The sequence below is a fragment of the Theobroma umbraticum genome, unplaced genomic scaffold, assembly GCF_002168275.2.
Source record: "Theobroma umbraticum cultivar Fairchild unplaced genomic scaffold, ASM216827v3 scaffold_477.0, whole genome shotgun sequence".
Classification (NCBI taxonomy): Eukaryota; Viridiplantae; Streptophyta; class Magnoliopsida; order Malvales; family Malvaceae; genus Theobroma; species Theobroma umbraticum.
In genome coordinates this window covers 98,618-109,128 of record NW_018397294.1, presented here as the reverse complement: position 1 = coordinate 109,128, position 10,511 = coordinate 98,618, and the positions used below count along the sequence as shown (strand labels likewise).

Sequence of the window (10,511 nt, the reverse complement as noted above, 5' to 3'; positions counted from 1 at the left end):
ATGAACATGTGAAATTTACTATTACATGTAAATTATTATATGCAAAAAAAAAGAGAAGTTAGTGAGGAACATGTGGGACTCCCACAACGTGAAGTAAAAGAAAGAATAAGAATAAAATTTATTTGCATGTAATGTGATTGGTACATTTTATGGTCAAATGAAAAACGAAAAAAGTGGGTTGCATGTGACTTGAACGGGTCCAAGAGTGTCCAAATAAAATATAAAGAAAAGCTTGTGCATGAAATATGATTGGAAGAAATAGATGGCAAATGAAATAAAGAAGAAAGTAAGAAAATGAGGTGACGGATGGAAGACAATTAGGATAGAGTTTGACCAATGAGCAAAAAAGACAATTTGTGCATGAAATGTGAGTGGGGAGTGAGTTGGTCCAATGAGAAGAAGGAACAAATAAAGAAATGAAAAGAGAAAGAATGGAATAAAGAAATCAAGAAAATAAAAATGAAAAAGGATGGCAAGACAAGGTGGCGGGTGGAAAGGTTGCCAAGGCTTTTTGTCTTATACTTTTATAACATAAAAGAAAAGGAAACGTGACACAAAGACATGAAGGTTTGGGCAATCTTAGGAGTGAGCAACGGTCGGTTGAACCGTCCAACGACCGCAGCCGTCGGTTACTGTAACCGACGTTGTTTTTGCAACCGTCGGTTGTGCCGATCGGCCTCGTCAGCTGATCCGCTCGGTCGTCGGGGGAATCCTTTCCCCCCGAACCGATCGAAAAAACCGAGCCCCCGGTTACCTCGGCTACCCTGCCCGACTACCCCGGCTACCGTGCCCGCCCCCTACTATTTCCCCCGACCCCCCCCCCCCCCGACTCCTGATGTGTTGTGTTGATTTGAATGATTTCCCCTGGCCGCCGGCCCCCCTCCCAGGCTCCCAGCCCCCCCCCCCCACGGACTCGACTTGATTCCCCCGGCCCCCCCTCCCACTCCTACGATTCCCCCGGCCCCCTTCCACGAGTCCCGATTCCCCCCTGCCCCCCCTCCCACGAGTCTCGATTCCCCCCTGCCGCGCCGGCCTGCCCCCCTCCCAGTCTCCCACGAGTCATTTTAGCCATTAATCTTTAACCATTTTAGCCCATTTTAGTCCAAGTCAACTTAAGTGAACCCATTGATCTCATCATCAAAAACCGACTGAAACCGACACTCTAAAAAATCGACCGAAACCGACTGTATATCATTGCGGTTCGGTCGGTTATATCTCAAAAATTTTTGGTCGGTTTTGACGAAAAACCGACCCGAAACCGACCGAAACCGACCCATGCACACCCCAGGCAATCTACCCATGAAAGAAAATAAAGAGAAAAAGGAAAGAAAACGATATAAAAAGCATGTAACCTTGGGCAATCTGCCCATGTGTGAACAAAATGGGGAAACCAAAGTCATTTCGAAGGCTTTTGCCTTGAGGGATTTGCCCATAACAAAGTGAGAAGAGAAAAGGAGAAAGAAAGAAAAGGAGAAATAAAGAAAGTAAGATAGGAGGACAAGGAAAAAAGAAAGGAATGATCGGCTTAGTGAACCCGAGACAAGGACGGTAAAGAGATTTTCATTTTTGCTTGAAATGCATGCTTTGTAAATCAATTGTAATGTATGATTTTGTTTGTGGTCGCAAGAATCTACAAGGATTCAAGGGACCTGAGGCATGCATGTAGGTAGATCTTGGAATACATGGTGATTTTGGAGCTAAATAAGAAATGGGTAAGTGTTTAGTCTTGAAATCATAAGTAGAAAGGAAAAAATGAGATGTATATTGATTGACTATGTTTGTGGCAGCAAAGGTGACCTTAGATGTGAGGAAGTTGTGAATCATATATGGAAATTCAAGCTTAAACCGAGAGGTAAGCATGCAAAGTGACTATATTGTGCTGCATAAGCTTTGGTTGGTTAAAGTGTATGGATTGTGTGATAAATGTTTGTGAGTAATGTGATAAAAAATATGAGATTTAGTTAAGGATTATTGGTTGATATGGCGCCATTTGTTTGGGTTTGAATGGTTGCTATTGAGAAAATAAGTAAGAAAAGTTTGCTGCGGTGGCATGTCGGAGGAGGTAACGAGAGACCGACAAGTAGAAATTAGCTAGATATGCACTTGAATCAATAGCGATGTAGCATCCCATTATTGTATAGTGAGTAAGGGGTGTCGATTTCCAAATTTTCATACTATATGCATATATATATTGTTATACGATTGATAAACATGTCGATTTATTTTAAATTTGAATTGTGGACAGCATGAGCTGGTAGATATTCTAGGAATTTGTGAATGCCAAAGTATTTGAAATTTGCTTTGACCATATATATATATACAATTTATATACGTAAAGGATTTAAAACCAGGAAACAAACTTTTCAATACAATTTATGTCGAAATGTGCCTTATGGATTGTGTAATGTGCACTCATGAATGAATTTCATACTCACCATGTTGATATGACACCTAAACCTCATGCAAAAGGTTTTACATTATAAAGTGTTACAAAAAGCGGTTTTAGTATGCTACCATGATCGGTATTCTGAAAATGATTTGAAATGATCATTTGAAAACCTGATTTGACTTTTTAAATGATTTTACTGAATCAAGAGATTTGAGTGTAGGTCGGTTGTCATTCAAGTTAAGTGTGACCCCTGTGCACGAGTGAGCTCTAGTTAGAGAACCTTTGGGTCACCGACGGGTTGTTAGACATGGCTGGGGCCATGGTCTGTGATTGTATATCTCTTTGGGTTTCACGTACGTAGTTTTTCGCATGGTGAGAAATAATTTTTTTCCATAGCTCCCTTACTTATACGATGACATTGGGTTTAATTCCTTACGTGCGAGGTGATTTATGAAATTGCATATAAGCTTTGTTAATATTGGATTTTATGGGAGCACGCATGATGATACTAAATTGCTTTAAGCTAGTTGTTAAATGATTTTGATTGCAGAGATCTTTACATGAATTGGTTTGATATCTGATTTAAATGATTATCTTGATTAACTTTCTGATTTTACATATAAGTCACAAACCTCCCTTTTGAGCTAAATTATTTACATATATTATTATATTTTTAAAATTCAAATCTTTTGCCTTTAGCTTGTTTCCCATCTACACCTTACGCACGGAGTTGATGATCATTTAGTTTGTGAGAATCACGCCCTTATTCCCTTTTGCAGATAAGTAATCGGTTCAAGTGCATCGCTCAGTACATCGAGACTAGCTGCAACGTAGGTAATGGCATCTTTTAAACTTCTACTCCAAGTCTCTCTGTTGCATAGAGGTCGTGTTGCATCAAATAGTTAGACTTATAAAGATAACCACTTATAAGGTCTATTGGAAATGTATTTGCTAAAACTTAGGGTTGTGTAATGATTACCAATTATTATATTGAAATTACTTGGGAGTTATTAAATATGGTTTTTGGTATTTGAATGCTACATTTTAATTATTGTGTATATTTGGTTTAAGTAAACGATGGCATTGATGTTGCGAGTCGATTATAAATTGTCTAGAATCTCAACTAAGGCTTGTTCAAGATTTGACGAGTTCACTCGCAAGTCTTGGACGTCAGTAACGATTGAGGCAGAGGTCGTTACAAGTTGCACCAAAGCAATGGTCACCTTTATGGTCCTTATAAATCTTCTCAATTTCTATCAACTCAAAGCAAGATATAAATATTATTCAAGTTCACATTTCATCTCACAAGCAAGCCCATTTTCAAATGAATTCTCATGAGTGTGTGCAATTTCTTACAAGGAACCATCATACAATCCAAATAAATTTATGCTCATGTAAGATTCAAATTAGTCTAGAGTTTCGTATGTTTGCTTTTCATCTCTCTCTCCACTAATGTAGACTAGCACTTCATTAAGGAACCTTAGAACTTTATTCGACTTGTAATGTATGACTGGGGTGAAGGTAGGACATGCAGTATTATGTGGCTTAATTCAACCTGAGCACATTGTCAATCAAGGACTTATTTAGAGCTTTATTTTCCTTCACCCAATATACTCTTTTTACATCAAAATTTTCTTTTGTTCAACACTTCATTCCTTTTCTCCTTTCTCTTTCCTTTTTTTTTCTTTCTCAATTTTCAGACCTCTAAACTTATTCCTTTTATTGGGTAGTGAGATGAAAACAAACATATTGAACTTTTAATCACTTATCATCTTCACTACCTTTTTTATATCTTATTACACTTCCTAAATTGACTAATGCACTTAAGAGTGAGGGATGCAAAAAATTGAAACATTTGATACAAGGGTCTAGGCTAACAATGAAATGTTTAAACAAAGAAAAGATTACATTAGGCTCAAAGGGATATTCTAGGGATAAATATAAAGCATGGTGGGTCAAAAGGCTCAAACGGTCCAATGATGGCCTAAGTCATTTCCTCAACTAAGTCTAGCCTAGAATTTTGCCTTGAGAAAAGCTCAAACCAATTCTAAAGCTCATACATTATTCAAAAATTTACATTCACATAAGGCTTCTCTAAATGCACACAATAATTCAACGTAAGAGATATAGTGCTCAAATTGTAGGAAATCTCATCCTACAATGATGCTTATCATTAGAGTTCAACACAATACTAAAATAATATTTACATCAACAAAGAAAAAAAAAGCAAGATAACTACTTTTCATCATTGGATAAGTGAATAAAAGAAATTGGTGTAACTAACTCTAGTTCAAAATCTTAAAATATGCAAAAAATTAAATGATGAACAATTTAATTAAACTTAAAGTCTAAAAACATAAATGCAAAATGAAGAAACTAAAAGTTAAAACTAAAAGGTTCCCCCCCCCCCGGCTCAAACTTAGAATTAACATTGTCCTCAATGTTAAAAAGTAAAGAAGAAAAGTCAAGAATACTCCCCTGGCTACTAAAAATCCTCTAATCTTCCTCTTCATCCTCATTTTATCTAAAGTTGTTAGGAGGATCCGTTAAAGTGACAAAAATCTAAACAAGAAAAAGAACAAAAACACATTAATGGGAAAATTTGAAAAGGAAAAAAATAACTTCAAATAGAAAGATTAATAGTTTCAAAAACTTTGGTTGCCTCCCAAAAAATGCTTCTTTATAGTTACTAGCTTAACTGATTCACCCCATTCTGCATTTCTTTATTCACAACATACAGCTTGAGGCTTATTCCATTGACCATAAGCGTTTCAGTGGCCTCATTCTCTATCTCTGTTATCCCACATGGATAGATCTTGATCACTTTAAAAGGACCCAACCATCTTGCCTTACATTTCCATGGAAAAAGTTTGAAGTTAGAATTACTGAGTGACACTTGTTGTCCAACATGAAAATCAAGACAACTAAGAAGTGGTGGACGGTGCTTCTCAAGCAATTGCTTGATGTTGATTTGTGGAGGTGGTGACTTTAACACAAAGGTTGGTGCTCGATCAATAGGTGGAGAAATAGGCTTATCTTTGCCTTCATCAACCGCATCCATTCTAAAGCAACTAACTAAAATGGCAAGATGCTTAATTGGATTGAAAATATTGAATTCAACTACCTCCTTTCCATCTTTAAATGTTATCTTGCCTTTCTTCACATAGATGATTATGCTTGTAGTCACCCAGAAAGTTCATCCCAAGATTAAAGGAATGTCCTTAAGTCCATGCTTCCTAGCGGTAGACAAAGGCATCGATGACACATTAGCACCTGGATCACACAAAGCTTTAAAAAATTCAGAACCACGAATAGCACAAGATGTAGAAAAACTCCTTATGTAACACCCTCAATTTTTTATAGAAATTAAGGTAATTGAGAACAAATTATGAAATATATGGTACTTTGAGGACTTTGGTGATATATTATGTATGCCAAGTGTTTAAGGGTGTATATATAGACATTTAGGTAAATTTTTGGGAAAAATATGGGATGAATCCTATGATTTAGAGTTTTGATTTGTGTTTGATGTGATAATTGAGGATATATGTGTATGGGTTTGAGTTAAAGAATGATTTGAGGTGTGATATGAATAGGAAATGATATTAGGGTGTTAAGCTTGAATTTTTGGAAGTTTGGGAAGTTTAAAATTGCCTATAGGGGAAAATGTATTGATACATCCCTCAATGTATCAATTCGTTCAAGGCAAGAACAACATAATAAAGGGTTTTGAGCATTTTCTATTGATACTTTCAAGAATGTATCAATAAATATGGCAAAAAGATGAACATGAATCGATACATTATCCAAATGTATCATGCATTTAAAGCAGAGAGGACTTAGGGAAAAAAGTATTGATACATTCCCTTCATGTATCAATACATGTTGGGTAGCAAGCCATTCTGCTCAAAATCTATCGATAAATTGCCAAATGTATCAATACATCATTGAAGAAAACCAAAAATAAAAGAAGTTCGAGCCATTCCTCCCCATTTTAAACAAAACCCTAACTCTCACACCCTCTCTAACCTCTTAAAACCCTTAGTCCCAAATGGATTTTTGGAGCAATTTAGAGCTAACCTGAGCTTGGGGAAACATTATTGTGGTAAAATTAAATGTTGTTATCAATTATTTTTCAATTTAATCGATTATATTGTAAAAAATCCAATTTCTCTAGCTTAGGTAAATCTCCCCCCAATTTGGCTAGAATTTGGAGCTAAGATTTATGTAATCCAGCTTTTAAGGTAGGGGCTTAGCTCATGGTTAATGGATTTAAGCTTAAATACTTGGATTGCTAAGATGTGGTTAATTTTGAAAAAGTTGGCATTTTTTGAAAGCTAGGGATAATTAATATTTTGATGTTCTGATGTGTTTGAAGGGGGAAATAGAGTTAAATCAACTCATTGATGAGCTGGAGGATGATTGGAGGCTAAAGATCTTGGTTGGGAGTACCTTTAATTTGTCACTGTGAGTGGGTTAATTAAATGCATGTAATGCATGACACATGGAAAATGCCCTGCACTGGTATTATATTATGTATGTAGGCCTAGATGACCATGCCTAGGATAGAGAATAGATGATTTATGTGCAAGTATGTATATATGTATTTATATATATTATATGTGAGCGAATAATGTGTGTTAAGATTATGTGCCTTAGTGCAATACCATATGGATGGCCATGTTGTGCAATCTTAGACTAGAATGTCTAGAGGTTATGATGAACCTTTAAGAGTAAATCACCCTACGCGAATGTGATGCTAAGAGTATTCGATTAATTATGCCTTGGAGACATAGAGGCACTTAAAAACTTAAACGAGCTATTAACGATTAAAGCTTGATAAACATGATTTGTGATATATATTGTGGAAATGTGGAATGATAAAGGCATGATGGCCTTATTGTGGATTGGTATGTTCATCCAAGGGACGAATTCCATGAATTTTCTACGTCAATATGATTTGAGGTTGAGTGTAGTTTTGTTCCTTTATGACTATGTGTGTACTTGCAAGGATGGTGGTAAGTAGGGATGGTGATATTAGTCCCACCTATAGTGCTTTGATGCCACTCATTTGAGAATGCTCCGAGTGATGCCAACCGTCAAAAGATTACTTCAGTTGATGATTCAACTTTTCGCTAGCTATAGTAGTGCAATGCGTGATTTGTTCTCTGCCAGTTGCTCTGGCATGTGTGTGATTTGTTCTTCACTAGCAACTTTGCCTTGAGTGTGATTTGATTTTTTGCTAGTTGGCCACCAGTCATGATTTGATTATGTCCAGAGGAGGACCACTCATTGACTTGACTTGTATATGACATGAGATAGTAGTGAAGAGACTTAGATAAATATAATATGAATCTAATATGATATTCTAACGACTAGAGTGTGTAGTGAAGAATAATTTGAATAACTTTGATTGGCTTCAAGGGTAAGCCTAATGATGTGCGTGATAGTCCTTGGAGACACTGAGGATGATCATATGCCCTCACATTAGAGACTTTAGGGATAATGGTATGCCATATATTTGGAGATGTTTGCCAGAGCATCTGGATGCACGGATGGTGTATATATATTATATATGTGTTTGCCATATAAAGATAAATATAAATTATATGATTTTGTTTATTTGTACCACCCACTAAGTATTCACCCATTTGTATACCATGTGTATATAAATAGGCCACAAAGCTGTGTGGTAAAGGTTGTCCCATGACAAATCGATTTTGGCATCTGGTAGGTCTCCAGGGGTTGTGTCACTCCACTATGTCAATTACGAGCTTTTACTTTGTGCTTAGTTTGTTATGTATGTAGGTGCGATGTGCCATATGAACTTGTGTAAGGGTTGCTATGTACAAACCCACCCTGGATGCCAATGTATGGCCTTAAGAATATTTGTATGAATCATGAGCTAAGGATAACATATTATATTTGAATTTCATCATTAATATTTGATTATGAAATCCCTTGGCTATGCATGTTTGATTTTGGACTTTGAGGCTTGATCAAGTTTAGTGGGCTTACTTGCTCGGCTTGTGCATCGGTCATAGACCCTGAATTGGGGCATGACACCTTGGATCCTTAAGCTTTGGTGGTAACTTGTTCTAAATAATAGTGCTACACTCCTCAGTGAGTGCTATTGTCTCTTACTTGCCCAACTTCTTTTTCTTTGTCAAAATATCCTTTAAAAACTTAGCATATAAAGGCATCTGTTCCAAAGCTTTAGCAAAAGGGTTGTTGATGTGGAACTTCTTGAACACGTCCATAAATATTTGAAATTGAGCATCTAACTTTTGCTTTTGGAAACATTGAGGAAATGAAGGAGAAATGTATGTTACCGATGCATTCTTGACTTGCACTTGCTTGTCTAACTTTCCAACTTCAGATTCATTCTCAATTGGCTTCTTTTATGGCTTTTCTTACTTACTACTACTCTTAAGGAATACTACCATACAAGGCTCCTTGCCTTTCTTTTTAGGATTAAGTTTGGTATTACTCGGTAATGTCCCATAAGGTTTATTGTTGACAACATTGGGTAATTGTCCTACTTGAACCTCAAGATTTTCCAATGAACCTGCTTGATTATGAATAAAGGCATCTGTCTTAACCATATATTGCATGAGCAGTTTTTCCATGGATGAATTTTTTTCTTGCACTTGAAGTCTGGGTTGTTGTGGAAAACTTAGAGGAAAATTTGGCCTTAGAGTTGATGAAGGGACCTGATTGTTGTTCTAAGAAAAGTTAGGGTGATTCTTCCACCCAGGATTGTATGTGCTTAAGTATGGATTATTTTGCTGCTTGCTCCCCAAAAATTGCACTAACTCCATACTTAAATGACATTGATCGCTTGAATGGCCTTCACCACAATAATCATAAGAAATAAAAGGACTCTATACTAAATGGACTCTAAAAGAATTGATTTTCTTAGTGAAAGCTGCTACTTGAGCAATCAAAGCGTTAATGGCATCCAGTTCATGAACACCTACTACCTTCCTTGGCAAGGCCCTCTTACAATGCCACTGATAGTTGTTAGAGGCCATCTTTTCTAATGGATCATAAGCATCATCAACCAACTTAGCCATGAGAGCGCCACCAGTTGCTGCATCAATGGTAGTTTGAATTGGTTTCAATAACGCATTATAAAATGTTTGCACTCGTAGCTATTTGGGTAGACTGTGGTGTGGGCATCTTTGGAGTAAATCTTTGTGCCTCTTCCACACCTTGTATGAAGATTAGGAGTCAAATTGTGTGAAGGATGTAATGTCATTCCTCATCTTTGCTGTCTTCACCAGAGGAAAAAACTTAGCCAAAAACTTCTACGCAAGATCATCCCAGATTATGATAGACCCCATGGGAAAAAAACTTAACTAGACTTTGGCCTTGTCCTCATAGCAAGAAAGGAAACAACCTCAATCAATTGTCGTCATTAGTGACCTCGTTGTGATTGAAGGTATCACAAATCTCCAAAAACTGAGAAATATGAGCATTAGGGTCGTCATTTGGGAAGCCTCCAAATTGGACTGATGTTTGTATCATTAGAATGATAATTGGCTTAATATCAAAATTTTTGGCTTGAATTTTTAGCCTTTTAATGCTAGAATGAAGTTGGATTAAGGGAATAGCGTAATCCCTCAATGACCAGTTATCAACTACATGTCCTTGAATTTGCCACTCACCTTGATTTTTAGCCATTGTATTTGATTGATTGGAGTCTTGAGAGTTTTGTCTAAGTAATCTCTGAAATGTCTTCTCGATTTTCAGATCACAAGGGATAATTTCTAAGCTCCTTACTTTTCTCATACATCGGCCAAGAAATACCTAAAAATAAAGAAAATATAGCTCGAATTAAGACTAGCTTGTTTGGTATTAATATTAGCAAAATAATAGTAAAACAACTCCCATACAACAAAGCCAAAAACTTGTTGTGATGCTTTGCTTATGTGATGTGAAATGTGCTCAAAATTAAATGCAAAATACAAGCCAAGACTACGTGCGAGTGCACACAATCGCTACAAGTAATACATTGATAAGTTGAGTTTATTGATCCCTTGAGTTCACTAGTTGTTGCTAATTACAAAAATTAAAACAAGCTAATTTTATCCAAGCACCAAATTTTGAGAAATTATTA

At 36.5% G+C, this 10,511-nt stretch overlaps 1 long non-coding RNA gene across 2 annotated transcripts; it reads left to right on the top strand.

The window, feature by feature from the left end:
- Positions 1-1,390: 1,390 nt before the first annotated feature.
- On the top strand, positions 1,391-3,305 carry LOC110428785 (uncharacterized). 2 transcript variants are annotated; one of them, XR_016352240.1, is made up of 4 exons: positions 1,391-1,548; positions 1,628-1,712; positions 1,788-1,852; positions 3,169-3,305. It is a non-coding gene; the product is annotated as an uncharacterized LOC110428785 (long non-coding RNA). The 2 variants fall into 2 exon arrangements; XR_002446513.1 differs by having other exon boundaries at positions 1,391-1,712.
- Positions 3,306-10,511: the final 7,206 nt, after the last annotated feature.